The sequence below is a fragment of the Bison bison genome, unplaced genomic scaffold (assembly GCF_000754665.1).
Source record: "Bison bison bison isolate TAMUID 2011002044 unplaced genomic scaffold, Bison_UMD1.0 scf7180017864209, whole genome shotgun sequence".
Lineage (NCBI taxonomy): Eukaryota > Metazoa > Chordata > Mammalia > Artiodactyla > Bovidae > Bison > Bison bison.
The window spans coordinates 4,391,856-4,414,497 of record NW_011494781.1 but is presented as its reverse complement, the minus strand read 5'-3'; positions in this window follow the sequence as shown (position 1 = coordinate 4,414,497).

The following is a 22,642-nucleotide window of genomic DNA, read 5'->3' as shown; positions in this document are numbered from 1 at the left end:
CCACCAACAACCACATGTGCTTGGAAGTGACCCTTCCCAAGCTGAGCCTCAGATGGACCCCAGGCTCAGACAAAACCTTGACTGATGCTTGTGAGAGACTCTGAGGCAAAAGACCCAGCTGCACCATGTTCAGATTCCTGGCTCATGAGATGTAGCTTATTTTAAACCATTGCAGTTCTGGTATTTTTTTTTTTTTTACAAAAATAGATAAATACTGCAGTGGGTTTCTTTCTCAAGTCAGAACATTGCTACTGGAAAATCACTTTTCAGAGAAAAACATGTATTTTTCACTGAGCCACCTTTGTCTTGGAATATAACAGACCTTTATCAGAAGAGAGTACTCCAAAATCTTTTCCATAGCCTATTTATACATCCAATGCCTGGACCCTCCCAACTATAAGATATTGGTAGAATTTTCCAGAATTTTTCCACCAGCATTCCCCAACAATCAACTCATAGAAGCTGTTTTTAAAACCTCTGGTTCCCTAGAAACAGAATCTTAGGAAAAGATTGTAGAAGTGTCTCATTAAGTAATCTTAGTAGGGACGAAGTAAAGCAGGAGAGGCCAAAGGGTTAAAGCTAAGTGAGGTGTGATCTCTCAGCTGGAGTCTACCTTTAATCCTGGTCCCTTAGAAAGCTTTGGAGAAAAAACTGCAGCTCTAGACTTCCCTGGTGGTCCAGTTGTTAAGACTCCAGGCTTCCAGTGCAGGAAGCATGGATTCAATCCCTGGCCAGGGAACTAAGATTCCGCATGTTGTGGGGTTCGGGCAAAAAAGTGTACAAAAATTTAGAAAAAAAGATAAAAGAAAACTGCAGCTCAGAATTGATTCCATTTTTAGGTAAGGGGCCTAGTCTCCTCTGTCCCATGCCAACTAGTCATTGGTCACTGGCTCTCGTGGAGGGGTCTGGGAAGATGTGAATGAAGAGGAAGAGGGATGCTATAGTCCTTAGCAGCCAACCCTCAGAGCACCCAAGAGAAGCTGCACCTGCTCAGTGAAGGGCAGGGCCCCAACAGCATCCACCAACATGGTAAGTTGTGTTTTGCTTCCTGGTGTCATCTTTGAAAGTATTGTAAACAATATTGTAGTTGACAATACCTAGTTTCTGTTGATCATTTCATTTAGTTTATATGTGAGAGTTTACAAAATGTTTATTTACCCCATTATCTTTCCCAAAAGTTTCACGGTTTATGAAAGTGGGGCAAACCCATGAGGTTATTTATGCATTCTAAGTTGGCCAATTGTGAATTAGGAAAATCCGCAGCGTCCATTCAGGACCTATCACTCATCTCCTATCCCACTCCACCCCACAACAAGCAGCCTGTCAAACACGCTTTCTGAGTTAGAGATTTAAGCTTCTGCTTCAGAATGAAAAATTACTACTGTCTAACACAGACTGTGGGTTTGCTGGCCCTGTTCCCAATTGAGTTGGGGGAACAGTGTCTGAAAAACAAACCTTACAGCTCAGGCTGTCCTCTCATAGCGCCACCGGGGTGGCTGGCAAGGCTTCTCCCATCAGAGCTGTTATTATCCTGTGTTACTCAACCAGAGGAAAATTACTTCCTAACGGACCCTTAAGCCCTCTGTTCAATTTTCCCTTAAGGTATGACAAGTGCAATCCCAAGGACTCATGCTAAGCAAGGCCTCTTCAAAAATTATGGTCTGTGCTCATTTGAGAGTCAGAAATTTTCAATTATATAGCCTCCCAGGATACATTTTAGGGAAAAACAAAACACAACTGTTTTTGCTCACTTGTTAAACACTAACTGTTTTGTTCCTAGCTCCATTACTTTTTCTCACTTTATCCCTTTTATGCAAATAGGCAGCCCATTTTCAATCTTCCTTGAAATAGAAATGAAGGCTCTGTGTATGGGAAATTGGTGATTTTGGACTTTGCTTTAAAAATCATCTTTGGGAACAACCTGAATTTTTCAACACTTAAAAGTTTCAAAAGTGCCTTCACATCCATTGCATCGTTTGATTCTCACCACAAGCCTGCAAAGTAGACAGGTGGTGTAACCCCCGATTTATAGACTAGAATTCAGAGATCACCTAACTTCTTAAAATCACATTGCTAAAAGCAAACAGAACTGAGACAAGAACCAGATTTTCTCTGACTTTAGTCTGATGCTGTTTCTCCTCTTCCATGCTGCCGTTTAACTGTCAGCAATACACATTCTCAATTCCTTTCTTGATCCCCGGGATGTTTGCTTTATGATTATTATTTTTTTCACTCAGGGATCCCATGAGCACAAAGCAGGACTTAGCAATGCCCCATTTAGTGTCATTCAATGTTAGCACTGTCTTTATGTATTTCCACAATCTCCAATAAGGACCCTGCCTTAATTATCTAATCTGGACATGTTATTTTACCAGTGTGACTCCAAGATGTGCTGGTGAGTCCCAAAACAAGCATATGAATGTGGTTTATTTGGATTTTACTATATCCCCCTTATGCTTTATTTTCATTGCGTTTTGAGAGAATCTTTAGCATGTGTATTAGCACGTAAAGAAGATATAACACTGCAAAATAAGAGTTCTCTATCTATCCCCTGCACAACCACAAGAGGACCCTTCCAAACCAAAAAGCTGTGAATCTTATCTGTGAGTTCTGTTGTAAATTTTGATCTGAAGGCATGTTTAATAGCTTTTCAGTGGTTATTTTAAGGGAGTATTTACTCGAAATGATGTCTGCTTATATTATTTCTTTGCCAAATTGCTCCTAGCAACTTGCAAATCTGCTTCTACCTCTCCATCAGTATCCTCTCCTGAAAGGAGACATTTTCTGTTGTGTACTGCATGAAGTATTGGATTTTACTTGATGATCTTTAAAGTTCAACCAGAAGGACAATGAGCACATCCACCCATTCTCAACCTTTCACCCTAAGGATACTTTTTATTATTTTACTCCTCGATATGAAATATATTATGTGCCAAACTTCACATTTATCAAGAAATTCTTTATTTCCCCATTTTTAATACCAACAAACATATATAATAATAACAAACACACGGAGCATGTTTGTTATTGTGCTGGGTGCTATTCTAACAATTTACATAATTAACTTCTCTAAATCTTTGACATCATAGGAGGTAAGTACTATTATCTTCTTTACACATACAAGGCACAGAAGAGTTAAGCAACCAGCAGTAGTTACTATCTGAAATTTCGTACTGGCAGCCAGGCTCCAGAGTCAATGTTCTTAACCTCTATATGTGCTGTTTCCTATTTGTAATATTGGGTTGGCCAAGAAGTTCATTCAGGTTTTTCCATACAACACAATGGAAAAACTTGAACAAACTTTTGGCCAGCCCACTATGTATCTGGTTAGCACAAGTCAGTGAAAACATGTAACCCTTCTAATTTCAGAAAGGCAGAACCAGTAAAGGCATGAGTTCCTCCAATGGGCAGACATCCCAGGTGGGAAGACCACTCTCTTGGAGTCAGCAGACTAAAATCCAAGCTTCCACTCCTCCCTTTGTCAGCTTTATACCCCTGAATACACGTTTAACTTCCCAAGTATTCAATTCTTAGTGTGAAAATGAGAATACTACAATTTATCCTGTCTATCTCATTCATTAGTTTAAAAAAAAAAAAAGTCATTCATAGCACAGCCTCATTTGTGCCAGGCACTGCTGCTAGATCTGGGGTGAAAGATGAATGGGGGCGAAATCATCTCCCTGAAAGAATTCAGAATCTAGAGTGGAGGAAGAGGAACAGAACTACACTGACATACAATGTAACACGTTTATGCTGTAGGAGTTATTGAATAAGAGGGGGATGGAGAAGAAGAGCTGTGTTAGGAGCGGGAGGCAATGTCAGGAAAACATCATAGAAAAGACAGTCCCTGATATGAGTCTTGAAATATCAGGAATAGTTCATAGGGCACACAGTGATGGGCAAATAAGACATGTGAAAGCATGAAGATACAAAGAGAGAACATATGCCCTAATTTCATTCTTTTTTTTCTTTTTTTAATTTTATATTATTTTTAAACTTTACAATATTGTATTAGTTTTGTCAAATATCGAAATGAATCCGCCACAGGTATACCTGTGTTCCCCATCCTGAACCCTCCTCCCTCCTCCCTCCCCATACCCTCCCTAATTTCAAATACTTATAAAAATGCAGAAGACACTGCTCCTGGGCAGTTAGCAGGGGGGAGATTGACTCATATAGAGAGCTGGAAAGATAGAGTTTGGGTGACAGAATAAAGCATTTCACAAATTCCAAAGCATGCTATAAATAGACAACAGTATTTAGGATGGAAATTACTAAAGACATCAGTCAGTATTGATGGTTCAATGTGTTCCTGAATTGCAGACAATCAGTACAGGCACCACTCTGGACAAATCTAGAATACAGGAGCCCCTTAAACTTTATAGAAGCTCTGGAATTTCCCTGATGGTCCAGTGATTATGAATCCACTTTGCAATGCAGGGTCCATGGGTTTGATCCCTAGTCGGGGAACTAAGATCCCACATGCTATGGAGCAACTAAGCCTGTGAGCAACAACTACTGAGCCCACATGCTGCAACTAGAGAGTACGCGTGCCACGAGGAAAGACCCCACATGAGGCGACTACAATTGGATGCAGCCAAATCAAGAAATATTTTTTTTAAAAATTAATGGAAGCTCTGAAAAGTTATTCCTGAGCACTGCTCCAGAATCAGGTGAGATACTGAAACTATGACTTCTTTACCCTCCTCAGTCAGAATTTCAAAGGATACCTCTCCATCAGATGCTTTGCATCAGGAAAAGTCAAACCTGTGTTTCTGACAGAACTTACAGAAAACCAAGAGGCCTAAAGGCTCCAAAACAAAGAATGTTCAGCCATCCCCCTTTTTGCAGAGGCATGAGGGCCTGAGATGGAAAGCCTGGGTTATTTAGATAATTGCTTCAATTTTCTATCTCACTTTGCTTTTGTAAATGAGTGAGGAAATGAGGAGAATAATTTAATTCAGGTCTCCTGAAAACACATTTATTCTTCTTTCCCACATTCACTCTCCATTTTACTTTTGGAGAATTTCAGTAAAAAAATAAAAATAAAAATATGCATTGTCTGGGGAAATCACACTGGCATAATAAGTCGATGAAATTTTCAATGGGGCACAGGTGGGAAGATGACAGCTGTTGCCTATTTAGGCAAATGTGCATGTTTTTTAAAAAGGGAATTGTGTATAAATGGACCAAAATAACAGCTTTCCTGAATAATTGAGATGACTGACACCAGTCTCCTTTTTACTTTGTTCCTGTAAGCAAAAGTTTCATGGTCTTTAAAGATGCTACTATATTTCTTTTGCCTTCACTTTCTCAGTGCACAAGGAGGATATTCTTACCTGTACCCATACAAAACTCACATGGAATTGACCATTTCTCTTACAAGCAAAACCTTAAAAAAATGAACAGCTCTAGATTGTTTGGTTGTTTGTGTAGTCTATGCTACCTCATGTACGATAGCAAAGCCAAAACAACAGTCATGGAGAAGAGATTACATGTAAGGCACCACATCAGGCTTTGGATGGCAAAAGAGAAATCTAACATCACCGTACCAACTTTGAATTACATTGGGGATAAATGTGTAACAAGTTTGCAAAACTTATGCTTCAACTGGGATGTGGAGAAATATGTAATCTTTAAAGTAATTTGATGTTTATCTAAAGCCCTGATATGATCAGTGAAAATAATAATGATAACTTTTATTCCTATCAAACTTAAACTTTCTGAGCCAGTATTACAAATAGACTTTATTTTCTAAGTAAAATGCATTTAATTTTCTTAAGTAGTTTCCTCTTCTCAGTTTGTCCTTCTGAGAAGGTATCAAATATACAGGGAAGAGGTGTGCTATGACAAGACTGCCAAAGGTGGGGAGAGGTGGCAGATGCGACCCCTGACCTCATGTCCGTCCTTAGACTTGCACTGACTCTCATATTCTGAGAGGGGCTTACTTTCTTGCATTTTCAGCTCCTGAAAACCTCTTGATATGGATTTCCTCAACTTGATCAGGCCCAGTACTAATCCCTGAAAGATTCAGCCTCATCGCACCTCATCTAGCCAACCAGCCCTGCAGTCCATGCTAGCCTTCACTCCAGTGTCTCTCCCCGCCTACCTCACTAGCCCTGTGACAGGCCCATCACCCCTCACCTTAGAACTCATATCACACAGGAAGCCCAGAAGGCTTCCCTGTCCCTGCATACACACAGCCCACCTGCCCACCTGACAGCACTGTGATTTTCATCCTATGTTACTCTCACCTATCTGAAAAGAACTCTTCCCTGACAGTGAGCCTAGCCTGAAAAGAGGAAATTAGAATTCATCTTTTGGACTTCTCTGATGATCCAGTGGTTAGGAATCAACCTGCCAAGGCAGAGAACATGGGTTCAATCCCTGGTCCAGGAAGAATCCTTATGCCATGGGACAACTAAGACCCATATGCCACAAATACTGAGCCTGCAACTACCCACATGCTCTAGAGCCTGTGAGCTGTAACCACTGAGCCCTCACACCCTAAAACCTGCGCTACACAGTGAGAGAAGCCACTGCATAAGAAGCCAGTGCACCACAACCAGAGAGAAGCACCCTGTTGCCGCAAATAGAGAAAGTCTATGTGCAGCACCAAAGACAGTGCTGCTGCTGCTGAGTCGCCTCAGTTGTGTCCAACTCTGTGCGACCCCATAGACGGCAGCCCACCAGGCTCCCCCATCCCTGGGATTCTCCAGGCAAGAACACTGGAGTGATTGCTATTTCCTCCTCCAATGCATGAAAGTGAAAAGTGACAGTGAAGTCGCTCAGTCGTGTCCGACTCTAGCGACCCCATGGACTGCAGCCTACCAGGCTCCTCCATCCATGGGATTTTCCAGGCAAGAGTACTGGAGTGGGGTGCCATTGAACAAAAACACAGAACAGCCAAAAACAAAATAATTTCTTTTAAAAAAAGAATTCCTCTCTCTCCTAGTATCCAGGTATTAAACATTGTAGAAAGATTCTAAATAGTAACTAAAGAGTATTCTCTTATGATCAGTTACCACAACAGAAAAATATTCCAGGAGTCAGGTAATCCTCAATCTGCAGGGGGTTCTTTCCTCCCTTCCAAGAGCAAGAGGTCATGGCCCATATTCACTGAATTCACTCAAAGCATACATGACGGGCACTGCTCTAGGCTGAGCATCTCAGAGATGAAACAGAGTCAGGAAATCGGAATGTTGCCTCTCTACTAGAGAAGATAGAGAAATAGAGGCAATCCCAGCAGACAGAAGCTGCTGTGATGGAGGAAGCACAAAGCACTGGAGAGCCCAGATGGGGACACCCAGCCAGACAGCAGAGGCCAGGGAAAGCTTCCTGGTGAGCTCCTGCCCGAGCTGAGTTTTGAAAAAGAAACGGGTGCTGTCTAGGAAATGACAGCAAGAACATGTCACGAGAGGAAGCAGCACTGCGGAAAGCCGGAGCTATGAGAGAGTGCGGCTCATTAGCGGCGCTGCCGAGCAGCTTGGTACAGCTACCCTGCACATATTACACATTCATTTTCCTTTCCTCTCCTGAGAGGCTTTGATTTCCCACAGCTATGAACAAAGCCTTAAATGCAAAGCAGAAATGAACAGGGTCATAGGAAATGAAAAACTTGTAGATGGATACCTTTGGAGATGAAAGCAGAAACATTTTCTAATATTCCTTAAAAGAATATGATTTCGCTTCTAAAGACCAGTCTGCTTCTTGGTGTCAAACAGCAGAATAATTGGCTATTGTTGGTTTATTTTTTTTTTCTATCTAAAAGAACTTCTTTTAATATTCTCTACCAATTACAGAGTATTCAGAAGGTAAATCACACAGGAAATTTCCAGAATTCATAAATGCCATAGAAACAAAGCGTTCACCTAAAGAATGCACTGTTTAAGGTATAGAATAACTGGAAAAGAATAGCATTGACTATTTTTTGCTATGGTAGACTATCTGTCTTTGTTCCTACCTTTATGTAAATGAAGATTCTTTAAATGAGTGCATCCTACATTTATTTAGGCCAGGCAGAAATAAATAATATAAATTACAGAGAATGATACTAGCGTGGAGGATGGTCCCATCACATCACAAAAAAAGGAAAAAATACTGAGGGGATAACAAAGCAGTCCATGTTGAGTATATTTCTAAGGTAGAATTCCTAGGAAGTTGTGCTCATTGGCATCATTTTCCTTGGAACGGATGAAGTTATCTCTAAACTGAGAAATAGAGATGTTTATGTAGCTCACCAAAACTACAAAGGTTATCTATCTACTCACTACAGTTGAGAGAAAATATTTAGAAAAAAGGTGAACAAATGCATGCAAAAATATGCTAGTATTATTTTAATTACTCAAGGCAATTCCACCTACTAGAATAGCACATAAAAAGATTTAATTTGAAATCGATCTTTCCCTGCCTGCTAAAACAAAATATCAATCATTTAAAAAATAATATTTATCCAACAAGAATGTATCAGCATTTCTACGTTTTGGAGAAGAAAAAGCTCCACCCTTTCCCCTCAGCACACTAGTCAACCTCTTTCTTCAAACGAGTAGCTCTAAGTACTACTCATCTTCTTCTTAAGATGTAATTGGCTGAGAGCTGCTTCAGGGAAATCCATGAGACATCCCTTCTAACAGAAATAGTTTGGGATATTGGGGGTAGAGACGGCATGGAAAGCACACTGAACGAGTTTTTATGGAATTAGAGTCTTACTAATGTGATTATTTCAACACCATTACTTCAAAGGTCCCAGTGTGCCGTGTGCTCAGTGTTTCTTAAGGATTGGGGAGCTAGTATCAAGAGATTGGTTTACAAGAAGGACTTTGAAGTATCCCTCATAAAGCTTTACCTCAAAATAGAGTTACAATGGCACAAGGGTTTGAGCCAGGAATGGCAAGTTAATAAAACAGATTGGATGTAGAGGGGAGAGGATTCTAAGGTCAGAACGGTGCTTGTTCCTAAGACTGTTTTCTGACCCAGGCTTGATAGTCAAAACATTAGTTTTGGGGAAAGAGCCAACATTGAAGAGCTGCTATCACTATACTCTCTGAAACACTGAAAACAAAAGTTAGTGTCTGAAAGACTGTGGCTTCCCAGGTGGCTCAGAGATAAAGAATCCACCTGCCAACGCAGGAGATGCCAGGTGGATCCTTGGGTTGAGGAGATCCCCCGGAGAAGGAAATGGCAACCCACTCCAGTATTCTTGCCTGGGAAATCCCATGGACAGAGAAGCCTGACAGGCTACAGTCCATGGGGTCATAAAAGAGCTGGACATGACTTAGCTACTAAACAACAAGAATGTCCTAGTGATTTTGTTTGCTCGAGAGGAAGCTTACACATGCCTCACCTATATTAATACAGTCAGTGTGGCATCAGAACCCAGTGTCCTCACGAGCACCAGGCACACTTTGGATATCTGTAGACTGAAAAGGAGACACAGATTCAGCAGACAACACATGATATGGTTACATGTTCAGTGATACCTACTCTGCTAAGAGCTAAACTGAGAACTTAAAAAGAGAAGAGAGACGTGGAATAGGGCTGAAGTTGCTGTCATTATAGAAAGATGGAGAGAAGTGCTATTTTTATGGTGAGATAACTATACATAGTTGCCCTCCCAAGTTGATGTGAGCTGAGAAGTAAGAATCTCATGGCAAGCTTCCTTCTGGGGCTTCAATCATGTTTCAGAGATGAAAGTTTACCTGCTACGTGATTCATTCACATTTCATTAGCTCTTTGCCTTCTCATGAATTGATGCCCAGAAAACAGGAAAAAAATTGAGGACTGAGATTCCAGTTCCTTCTCCATGAAAAAGACATAAGGTCCAGGCATATTCATTTTACTGGGACTTTAGAAATAATAGTATGCTCAAGGGAAGTGATTTCTCTCGGAACTGTGTGATGGCTCATGAAACCAGAAGATCAGGTTCCTCTTTCTGCTGTGTTGAGCTCTGCCCATCAGGAAGTTGGCTGGGCAGTGCTTTACATGGACTATGTAGAAGACACGCTCTAGAGAAGTGGTACATAACTGTTTTGGCACCAGGGACCTATTCTGTGGAAGACAATTTTTCCATGAATCAGAGGTTGGGGGGATAGTTTCTGGATGATTAAGTGCATTACACTTATTATGTGCTTTATTTCTAATTGATTGCTGCTGCTCATATGACAGGAACCAGTTCACGGCCCAGAGGTTGGGGATCCCTGCTCTATAGGAATAAAGAGGTAGTTGCTGATTCCACATTGAGACTTGTTTCGACCTTAGTGCCTAGAGCTGGGTTTCTCCTACTTGTATTGACCTCAATTTTCTCACCTTTAGTCCTTCATGGCTTTTTTTTTCCTTAAGGATATAACAGAATCTGAAGCAATATAACAAAATTCATCGTGTCATTCCTTACTGAGATGTGTGGGACATTTTTGCCTTGTAACTGGAGAAATGGAGGAATTTCTCCAGGAAAAAGCACTGAGAGGAGAGTGACAAGGGAAGGAGGACATCACCATCTAGCTCGCAGGCCTAGGTTTAAAATCCATCATTAGAGAGATGAAGAACCAACAGTCACAGACCTGTCTTCATGAGGTTCTAGTCAAGAGGGATGGCTGGAATTTTACTCACCCACTCAAATGAGACTTTTGGAGATAGGATAACTGCTCTCAGGGCACCGATGACAGAGTGGGGGCCACAGCCATGGAGAAAACAGAGCTGCCTTCCTCAATTTGTATGGAAGTCAGAACAGATCTGATCCCGTGAGGACTGGGTATCTTAGGAGCAACTGGAGTTGGTACCCTTAGCAAGGACATTGAGGTTCTCAGGGCAGCACTATCTCGGGTTCTCTGAGCCAGATGATTCATGGGTGACAGCTGCAGGGAAGTGAGATCCAGAGCAGGGGAGGACAGCCAGCCTATCTGCTGGGCAGAGGTGACTGCAGCTGACCCACTGCAGGCACAGAGAAGCCCACATCCCAAGCTTTCAAAATAACTCCCATTGGAAAGAAGACTGCAAGCAAGAACCTGGATTTGTTCACTCTTCAGTGTCCCCTATCAAGTGCTTGGTAGGTGCTCAGTAAATACTTGTTGTGGAATACATTCCGGATGCTTTTAGGGAGGCTGAGTTCCAAAAATTAGTTCAGTGAGTACTTGACTAGCATCCTTTGATTACTAAAATATTTGTAACATAACTTTGCAGACACAGAGAAGTGGGTTGTATTTATTTTGTGGTCAGATCACTTTGATCACTGTCACTCTTTGAAAGAGGCCTTTCTCTTTGGGACAGGGATAGAAGAGAGAGAATTAGGGTGAAGGGTGGGCATGACTTCTGCAGGGGCAAATCCAGTGGGTTGGGGTAGTGATCCTACATTTACATGTGACAGGATGGTGGTGTTCTCCCCTGACCCTTGACATCCTACTGATCAGACAGAATGGCTGTAAGCAGCCACAGGACCTTCCCAAATTAAACTCTCCTTTGTGGGATTCTCAAATACCAAGACATGGTGACTGCAGCAATGCCCAAAGTTTCCTTTGAATCAGAAATTCCTCATGCCAGTCTGTACCAAGGCTCTCATAATCCCACATCAGGCAGTCTCTTAGCATACGGTGCCTATTTAAAATGTAAATATATTACCTAGGAGGGTGTAACATATTAATCCACTACCAGCCATTAACACTAAAACATGAATTAGTGTGTCAGTGACTGAGGAGGCCTTGCCTCAGGGAATGGTATATAGGGCAGATTTGTTAATTTTTCCTTGTCTTAGATTATGATTTATTGTACAAACAAAAATTGCAACAGCAATAAAGAAATCTAAAACAAGGACTAAATTCCCCCTTGTGGTCCTACTGCAGTTACATGTTAATTGCTTTATCTGGGTTCCCTTTCAACTTCTGTTCAAATTCATAAGAAGCCTCAACTAAAATGTTTTCCATTTTTTCTGAATAATAATAGCTAACATTTATTAAGTGCTTACTGTGTGCCAGGCACTGTCCCAGAAACACTTACACAAATTAAATCCTGTCATTTTAACAAAAGCTCATGAAGTAGGGCTTCCCAGGTGGCTTAGTGGTCAAAAATCTGCCTGCCAATGCAAGAGATGCAAGAGATGTGGGTTCAATCCCTGGGTCAGGAATATCCCCTGGAGTGGGAAATAGCAACCCATTCCAGTATTCTTGCCTGGAAAATTCCATGACAGAGGACACCTGGCAGGCTACAATCCATGGGGTTGCGAAGAGTCAGACATGACCGAGCACTCATGCACGCATGAAGTAGGTACAGTTTAATTCTCATTTTACACATGGGGGATTGAAATCCAAAAAAGTTAAGGAACTTGTCCAAGTCAGTAAATAATTTACTCAAAGCCAAGCATCTGGCTCCAACATCCATGCTTTCAACTCCTGAGCCAAACATCCCATTTACCAGAAAGGAAACTGAGGCATCATGAGCTAATTAACTTGTCTGCAGTTGCATACATGACATGTGGCAGAACCAGATGCTTGGGTACAAGCCCACCCTCTTAACTGCACCGTACAGATGATAGGCACTATCCTGGTTGGTACTCACAGCCTCTGTTTAAGGTTAAGGTCATTATGCCCAGTTTACAATGTTAAGGTTAAGAAGACTAGTTAATTTGCCCAAGTGCAGGTCATAAATGACAAATCCAGGTTATAAATCCAGATTTTCTGTTTCCACGTTCAGTTCCTGTTTATGTTATTTTTTAACTGCCTCTATTACATTCAAATTTTTCAATACAGTTTAAACAAAACACATGAATTGTCTATTTCCTATCTTATTCATTTCACATAATTCAAGAACACTTTCCCTAGTTACTAGATACTTTCCATAATCATCACTGTATTGGCAGCCCAATAGGACCCTGCAGTGATAAATTATAATATATTGAAACACCCTGTTGAAATTTTTTCTTTTAGGGACCCTGCAGTGATAAATCATAAAACATTTAAACACCCTGTTGAAATTTTTTCTTTTATATTTTTTCTACTATTATAAATAATGTGACAAGAAAGACATCTGTGCAGTATCATATTTCTTTTAAAGTGTTTCTTCTGGAGTAGTAAATTACAGCTTCTCTCATTTTGCTTGATTTTCCAACAACTGATTCAACCTTACACAGAAAACAGAGCATCATCACCTCCTTGCAGACAGCAATAGCAACAGACACTTTCCCAAGAGCCCCATGTGTGAACAGCCTGAAGTGATCTGAATTTTTCTACTCTGTGTCTGCCTCAGAGGCATTCAGCCAATTGAGTTATACCACCCACTTGCTGGCTGAGCATCCATTAACCAGAACATGGCCTTCTGTCTTTTGGTGGCAGCTTTCTTATGGCTGTTACATGCAGGACACAAACCTGAATCTCAAGAATGGTGTTAGGGTTGGGTTGTGAAGTAATTCCACCTATCTGGGAGCTGGAGCATACTTTCTGGAATTGCCTAAACCCCTGATCATCTGTCCCAACTGTGCCTGTCTGGTTGGACTGAAGAGCACAGATGCCCAGGAATTAGTTGGTCATCTCAGTATTGTCATCAAGACAAAGTAAATTCTTATTATTCTTGCCTCATCTATCCTCTAGAATATGAATTTCTTGAGAACAGAAATTATGTCTTTGCTGGGTCTCAGTGTGGGTCCTAAATCCAGCTGATGCTCAAATTTTAATGATGTTTTCATATACTGGGCAGGAGCTAGCCTTATGCTTTATAGTTAGTTAAGTCAAACAACCACTTTCACTAAACTGAAAGATTGATGATTATGGGGAGAGTTTGTGTACTTTGGATTCCATTACAGAAGTAATCTATTTATGCTAATTATCATGCTTTATTCCACAACATTTTCAGTGAGTGAAATATTGACTTTTTTAAATAAAAGTCACCTTGAAAAAGTGATGAATAACATATTCAGCATAGAGTTGATAAAAAAGAATTATTTTTAATTAATCTAATCTCACCACATAAATAGATTTGAGGAAATAGGTATTTTGCAAAAGTTTACTATTTTAAATTCTTCTCAGGGTTATATTTCCAGAAACATTCTGACTTAGAAAGAAAATAAAGTCATCATGATATCTTCTTTCAAAATAAATTACTGAGTTAAAAAAATTGGAGTTAAAGTATTGATGCCAGGATAGAGGTAAATATTCACGTATCTCAGCCACAGCTAACAGCTTTCCATTACTAGATGCAAAATATGAGATTTGCTCTTGAGGAAAACCTATGTTTTAGGGCTATTGATGTCACTGCCACTTTGAACATTTTCAATATTTAATTATGAGCTTTAAATTTGTTTATCTTACAGTGTATTCTGTGTAGCAGCTGAATATGAATTGCAACCAGCTGGGAAGTAAGAAATACAAATATATTGTGGCAACCTCCAAATTTAAAAATACACCAATGTTTATAGTCAATAACAAAAGTAAATTGCAAGCTATTATGTATTATTGTTAGATAATTTTCCAAGTTCTATAATTTTCCAAATCTATAGAGCAAAATTAATGAGTATTTGTGTTTTGATCTAAATTTCAATTTCTGTTTTATAGAAAATAGAAAGAGATGGGTCAATTATAGGAATAATTAAATCATTTCTGAGGCTTGTTTCTGAGATAAAATTTTCTGGAAGGTTTCTGTTCCTTTCCAGCTCTGCAGTAAGTTGGTTTCCTACTGATAAATCCATGGAGCATCAGTTCAGTTCAGTTCCATTGCTCAGTCGTGTCCGACTCTTGGTGACCCCATGAATCGCAGTACACCAGTCCTCCCTGTCCATCACCAACTCCCTGGAGTTTACTCAAACTCATGTCCATCAAGTCGGTGATGCCATCCAGCCATCTCATCCTCTGTCATCAGCATCAGGGTCTTTTCCAGTGAGTCAATTCTTCACATAAGGTGGCCAAAGTATTGGAGTTTCAGCTTTAGTATCAGTCCTTCCAATGAACACCCAGGACTGATCTCCTTTAGAATGGACTGGTTGCATCTCCTTGCAGTCCAAGGGACTCACAAGAGTCTTCAACATCACAGTTCAAAAGCATCAATTCTTCAGCGCTCACCTTTCTTCATAGTCCAACTCTCACATCCATACATGACCACTGGAAAAACCATAGCCTTGACTAGACAGACCTTTGTTGCCAAAGTAATGTCTCTGCTTTTTAATATGCTATCTAGGTTGGTCATAACTTCCCTTCCAAGAAGTAAGCATCTTTTAATTTCATGGCTGCAATCACCATCTTCAGTGATTTTGGAGCCCCAAAAAATAAAGTCTGACACTGTTTCCACTGTTTCCCCATCTATTTCCCATGAAGTGATGGGACCAGATGCCATGATCTTAGTTTTCTGAATGTTAAGCTTTAATCCAACTTTTTCACTCTCCTCTTTCACTTTCATCAAGAGGCTCTTCAGTTCCTCTTCACTTTCTGCCATAAGGGTGGTGTCATCTGCATATCTGAGGTTATTGATATTTCTCCTGGCGATATTGATTACAGCTTATGCTTCTTCCAGCCTAGAGCATCAGAGTAGTTGGTTAATGAACAGACTCAATGATTTTCACACTGTTGAGAGAAAGTGTAGAGTCCCATGTAGGTACATCAGTCCCTACTGCAACAGTGGAGGGAGCCTAAGGATTTGCCAATCCTGGCTGCCCCACTACTTTCCACCAGAGCAGCACCATCTTTTTCCATTTTATCTATTGCTTTTCCACCTAAAATTTCTTGGGGAATCGTGGGATGAGAGGATCAACTGCTAAAGCTATCTAATTTAATGGAGATTATTTTATAGAGTATGTCTAGTCAGTCATTTTTCTCTTTTTTAACTTCTTTTGTCATTCTAGATAAAACATAATTTTAATGCAGACTTAACAGATGACTTAAGTCAACCCACAAAATGAAAGAGGGGTTAATAGAGACCAAAAGGAATACATTTGTATTCTTAAGTGATCTAATATACTGAGGAACAGAGACAAAACTGAAAAGGACTGGCAAAGTAAATCAAGAGGCAGGGAAAGAAAAAAGAACATAAGAGCTAAAAGTCCAGAGGAGAAATTGTAGAAAATACACTTTAACTTTAGGCTTTGGTTCAGACATTTAAAGTGGGAGATGTTATTTTTTCAACATTGATTTTGGCTCATCACAGCCAAGATTTTTCATAGATCTTCTTCAACTGGGATTATAAACTAAAAAAAAAGAAAAGGCTGGACCAGGAAACATAACTGAGAGGAGTGCAAAATGTAATAAGCTGTGAGGCTTCCCAAAAACCAAGGTTTTTCTCTGACTGGTAGAAACTCTGATTTACTTATCACTTTATTCCTTCAACAAATACTTAAGTGTGCCTTGTTCCAGGCTATTCTCAGTCCAGTAAAATATGATGGATGACTTTACAGTCTTCATTAGAAAGGGGAAAATTCATAGAGAACAGACTTGTAGATACAGCAAGAGAAGGAGTGAGTGAGACAAATTGAGAGAGTATTGAGAGTATATAAACATATACATAACCATATGTAAAAGAGGTAGCTGGTGGGAAGTTGCTATATAACACAGGGAGCTCAGCCCCGTGCTCTGTGACAACCTAGAGGGGTGGGGATTGAGAGGGAGGTTCAAGAGGGAGGGGACATATGTATACTGGCTGATTCAAAATGTTGTACGGCAGAAACCAACACAACATTGTAAAAGCGATTGTCCTCCCATTTAAAAAGAAGGAAGGGGAATTACCTATTTGGAAACTTTTCAACCCCGCTCCTATCCCACCTTCTTCTGGGTTCCTGTAGCACTTCCTAGTACATTTAGTAGTATTTATCGAATACTTTCAAAAATTTACTTATTTTTGCATGTGTTAGTCCCTGTAATGCAAATACCCTAAGCTATAACCATGCCAAGTTTGAGTCCTGACATGTTGCCTTCTACACAGCAGATGCTCAACATGTGTTTAGTGAATTAAATTTTTTAAAGCTATAAAGGTAGATATCATTTAAATTAGAGTAGACAGTAAGTGAACTTTCTTCTACTTGCTATTACATTGGGGCCTGCTTAAACAGTGCCTTTCCTCAAGGAGCTATCAGATGTTTCATTTGTTTCTACCAGTGACCTTAAATGTGAGGTCACATTTAACCACCTAAATACAGAGTGGTTGAGTAGCTGAAATCATAGTAAATATTTATTTTATAATAAATTGAGATCAGGAATGCAGTTCTCACATAACATACTTTAGTACCTTTTAAATATGTTTCCACTGTCTAATTATTAGTCAATGCACTGGGCCAACCTCTCTCTTTCTCTTGGTAATTCTGGCTGGTTATACAGGGAGAGAAAACTTAATATTACTCTTCACACATTAGACAGTGCTTCTCAAATATCTATTCAATCAGATCCGTATGTTGGTGAAGGTCACTTGAGAGTTATTTAATGCTATGTTCAAACATGAGATGCTTATACTGCATGTAGATGTTCCAGATGAAAAATCAGAACATCACCTAAGTGTCTGTTTATTAAGTACACATTTTAGAATATCTTAAATATTTTCCATGTGCTCCAATACTTTGGCCACCTGACACAAAGAGCCAACACATCATAAAAGACCCTGTTACTGGGAAAGATTGAAGGCAAAAGGAGAAGGGGATGGCACAGGATAAAATGGTTAGCTAGCATCAACAACTCAATGGACATGAATCTGAGCAAACTCCAGGAGACGGTGAAGGAGAGGGAAGCCTGGTGTGCTGCAGTCCATGGGGTCACAAAGAATCAGACACGACTTAGCAACTGAACAACTACAATGTGCTAGGAATAGAGAAAAGCTTAAAGTTTACGATATACTGGGGAGAAAAAAATAATAAGCAAACCCCACTAATACATAACAATTCCTAAATACAAAATGCAATAAAAAAATTACTGTAGTACTATGATAGAATATGACTATCATAGAATATGATAGATATGACTTCCCTGGTGGCTCAGATGGTAAAGGGTCTGCCTACAATGCCTACAATGCGGGAGATCCAGGTTCAATCCCTGGGTCAGGAAGATCTACTAGAGAAAGAAATGGCAACCCACTTCAGTATTCTTGCCTGGAAAATCCCATGGATGGTGGAACCTGGTAAGCTACAGCCCATTGGGTCCCAAAGAGTCGAACACAACTGAGCGATTTCACTTCACTATGATAGAAAATAGGTGGGGAATAAATCTATTTAGAAAGAAAAATTAAGCCTCATATCACCCTTGGAAGATGACAATTAAGCTGAGATGGAACCAACCATATGAAATTCCAGAGAAAGAGCATTCCATGAAGGAAGGTAAGAATGAACAAATATTCTAAATTGGGCAAAATCCTGGGTGAGAAAATAAAGTATGACCAGAGTATACTGAAAGATATGAGTTGAAACTCTAGAAATAAGCAGCCCTGCTTATTTCTTTTCCAATATGTGAAGTTTGGATTTGATTCAAAAATAGAATGAAAATCCATAGAAATATTTTAAAGAGGGCAAGTGGCAAAATCTTCTTTAAAAAAATCATTCTGGATGCTATACTATAAGGAGAATCGATTGTGAAGAGAGGATAGGTAAAAGGCACAGGAAAACTCAAAAGACTATTGAAGTAGTTCCAATGACTACAGATTTATACAGCTTAAATTGAAGTGCTGATAATGGATGTGGAAAGTGGTGAGATATGAGGTATAATTTATGAGTAAAACGTGAAGGACTTATTAATATAGATTGGAAGCAGAGGGATTGGGATAAGAAAGAATAAAGGTTTCTTCTCCATTTTCTGGATTAAGCAGCTGAGTAGAAATGTTGTACAAGAGTGACATGCCATGAGGAAGACTATGGATGGAACAGGAGTCACAAGACTAATGCTAAAGGTGAGTTGTATTTAAAACATCCAAACAAAGATGTCAAATATGCAGTTAGCTGTATAAGATTGGAGGTCTAAGCTTGGACCCAGAAGTATAAATTGTCACCAGCAATTTATGTCACCAGCATATAGATAGTATTTAAATCTGCGGCAATCTATGAGCTCTACTACTGAGTAAAGGCTTTAGGGAGAACAAAGACAGGCCTATCACCAAGACCTGAAGAACTCAAAATGCTCAGAGATGAGTTCATAGGAGAGAATCAACAACAGAGGCTGAGAAGAACACAGGGAGAGGAATAAAACTAGAAACAATAGATGCTACCAAACAAGAGAATGTTTCACATAGACTCTCAACATCAAATATGCTGAGAGGATGAGCTAAAGAAGGACAGAACACATACTGGAAACATAAATGTGTCAGAAATCCTAGCAGGAGTGGTTCTGGGGAAATGAGGAGGGGCAGAAGCCAGATTTGAGTGGAGCTGAAAAATGAAGAGCATCTGACAGTGCTTAGAGAACTCTCTGGAGGTTAGCTGTGTAAGAGCCATTCATTAGTTTGCTTTTATAATTCACGTTCCTAATTCAATTCGCTAAGCAAAGTATCTATTTCAGCAATGAAATTTTCTGATGATCCCTTCAAGACACATGAATTGCAAAATGTACTTGCGAGTAACAGAACGACTTAATCTGATATACAAAATTGTTGACTGTTAGCCAAATAATTATAAAGAAATGTCTGTCCAAAAACATGATGATTTTGGTATTAAAACAGTTGATCTTAAATCATTTTTCTGACAGTAATTAAAAGATAGAACTGGTTTTCTACTGAGAACATTATTAGCATATGTTAATAAAACCTTAACATGAGAAGATAAGAGGATATGAACTCTTTTATCTCAGTAATAGTAAATATATATATAATTCAGCTAGAAGTTGTTTGGGGTCACTGAGGTACACAGCAAGTACTAAGCTTAAATCTTTGTTCTCAAGATACTTAAACTTGACATAAGCAGTTTTAAATTATAAGGCAGAATCAGCATGAATGATAGAATTCATAACAGCTGTGAGAATTTGAAGAAAGATGAAGGTATATCTCTTACATTTTAATTAAACTTACAGATTGAACAACTAACTTTTATGGACCTGAGTTTTTATGTAAGTGCATGACAAAATTGTAGAATATGCATAAAATAGATGCTTTATTGAACCAGGGATATATTGTATTATAAGAAACCTCACTCTCTTACAGAAAGATATGATTTTCCTGCCAACTGTGCCTTTCAGAAGCTTGTTGATAAAGTATTTTCCAATATTTTCTCTTTATCCAAATGTAAATTCTGTGGGGACTGCCATCCATTATCATCTATTACAAAAGGAACAAAATTAAGTCACAAATGCTAGTAGTTGAGTTACAAGTGACATAATTACAAGAAGACATAATTCAAAATGGCCAGTGGTAGGGGTAGTCCCCCCTGAATCACATGATAAAAATGAGAGATGGAGCCTTTGCCAAGGGTACTTCTAGAAAAGTTAAAAATAAATATTATGCATAAACAGGAAAGCTCCATTGTAGCAATACAGGGCCAAAGCCACATTAAAGACAAACACCTTTCTAAAAACTTTCATGACTCACAGAGATAAAAATCAGAGTATGAAAATTATCATTTAACCAGAGTAAGCTACTGCTTTAAGATGCTCTATTTATGTCCATTCCTTTGAGAATGTCAATTTCTAATTCTCCTTTTTAAAAAGTATTTTAGACATATCTATTACCTACTGTTCTAATTAGCTTTTCGTATGCCTCCCTATAGACTGTTTCTGATCTACAAATTAGCATGATACATAAAAGATTTACCTACATATTTTTAAATAATCAACATAAATATGAAGTTCTATCAGGGAACTAAAATTATATATAAATTCCTCTGACTTATTGTTCTTATATAAGAAGTGGGTTATCTACTAATTAGTATCTTTCAAGATCTTCCTACTTATAGGGAGAATTCCTTAATCTATGTTATCAGGTAGAATACAACAAAAATGATATTTTCATCTTTATCTAGGAAGCCCTGCAGTAGCTAATCTGAGGAAATGAAAATCTGTCATACTTCTACAATACCAAGTTTATAATCTTTAAAAGAAAGTGCTTTTGTGCGAATGCATATAGTGTCTTCTCAACCTGAAAAATATCTTCCTATGACTGTCTTTGCACTAAATAAACAGAGCTACTTTCTAATTTCAACACTGACCATCTTTAGGCTTTAATCCTAGAGATGACACTCAATTTCTCAAATCAAACACCTTTGAGTAACTAACTGTAGTTTCATAATGAAGTGTCCAAAATATGCCAAAATAATATTTGTAAAGGAGTGTTTTGTCAAAATGCATAATCTTTGCTTTTATAATACTCCATAAAATTCTATTTTAATTAAAATGCTCTGTGAGCTCCAACACAGTTTCCTTCACTTTTAAGATCTGTGAGTTCTAAGCAGTTGAGCAAGGCTTTCCTATTCTGAGGTATCTGGAATTTCAGAGATCTGCTTGGAACAGTCAAACCAGAGGATATATTTACCCAGCAGGGCTAGGATGCCTGTGGGTGACAGTGTACTATCCACCCCAGTTAGGGTTATAAAGAGACAACAGGAGCTGGAGATGGTCTTCTGGGGCAGGAGATGGTGAAACCTGATTGTCAAAAATTCTGAGAAAATAATTGATTTTTTGAGTCAGGAATTGATTTTTTTTCAGGGTCAGGACAGAGGATGGGCTCTACAAAAATGCCAAGTAGAAAAGGCAGAAATCTTTGGTCAGAAGATGGTAAAAGAAACAGATGGACTATGAAGCAAATGCAATTTAAGAACCTCTTTTCAATGCTTCTATTCTCTCTTTTTCTCTTTCTTTTTGCACAAACTCCCTCCACAGTTTGGACAAGACCACAGCATTGTATTCACATGGTCCTCTATTTTTGTACCATTTTCGAAGTTAGACATTTTGAGAGTAGTCACTTAAGACCCTGTTTCCCCACTCTGACTCCCCATCTACTTTGCCTCCCATCTGGTGCTACTGGAGTAGCTGTGGCCACTTTGGAGATCTAGCTAAAGAGATATTGAGCAGCTGTGTTAACTTATTGAGACATAAACATGTTAACATAAACAGGCAGGAAGGCCAGGAGTCTCCAAACAGAGGAAATAGCTTACAAGTGTCAGATATTTTTCTCTCTCTTAAGCGGCAGGAGGAAACAACTTAGCGATATTTTTTCCTTCTCTATACAAATTTACTCTTGCCTGGAAAATCCCATGGACGGAGAAGCCTGGTGGGTTGCAGTCCATGGGGTCGCTAAGAGTCAGGCACAACTGAGCGATTTCACTTTCACTTTTCACTTTCACACATTGGAGAAGGAAATGGCAACCCACTCCAGTATTGTTGCCTGGAGAATCCCAGGGACAGAGGAGCCTAGTGGGCTGCTGTCTATGGGGTCGCACAGAGTCAGACATGACTGAAGCGACTTAGCAGCAGCAGCAGCAGCATACAAATTGAAAAGGAGTATCTTTTAAAATACTGTGTTGCCATAATGGTACCTGGTTTCACCTGAAGTTAACTATTCTCAAACCTAGAGATAACCAATGCATTTCTCTTATGGAAAAGTTTATCTTAAGCTATGCTAATGTACTATGCATTTACCCCAAACTCTGTCTTCAAGTCGGTTCCACCTCTTGGCTCAGAACCTACTTGACAAACCAGTATGTTATATTCAGATATTGTTCCCCTAATCTATCTAAACGAAACTATTTGTATGGTGATCTGCCCTTCTTCAAGATTCAAGT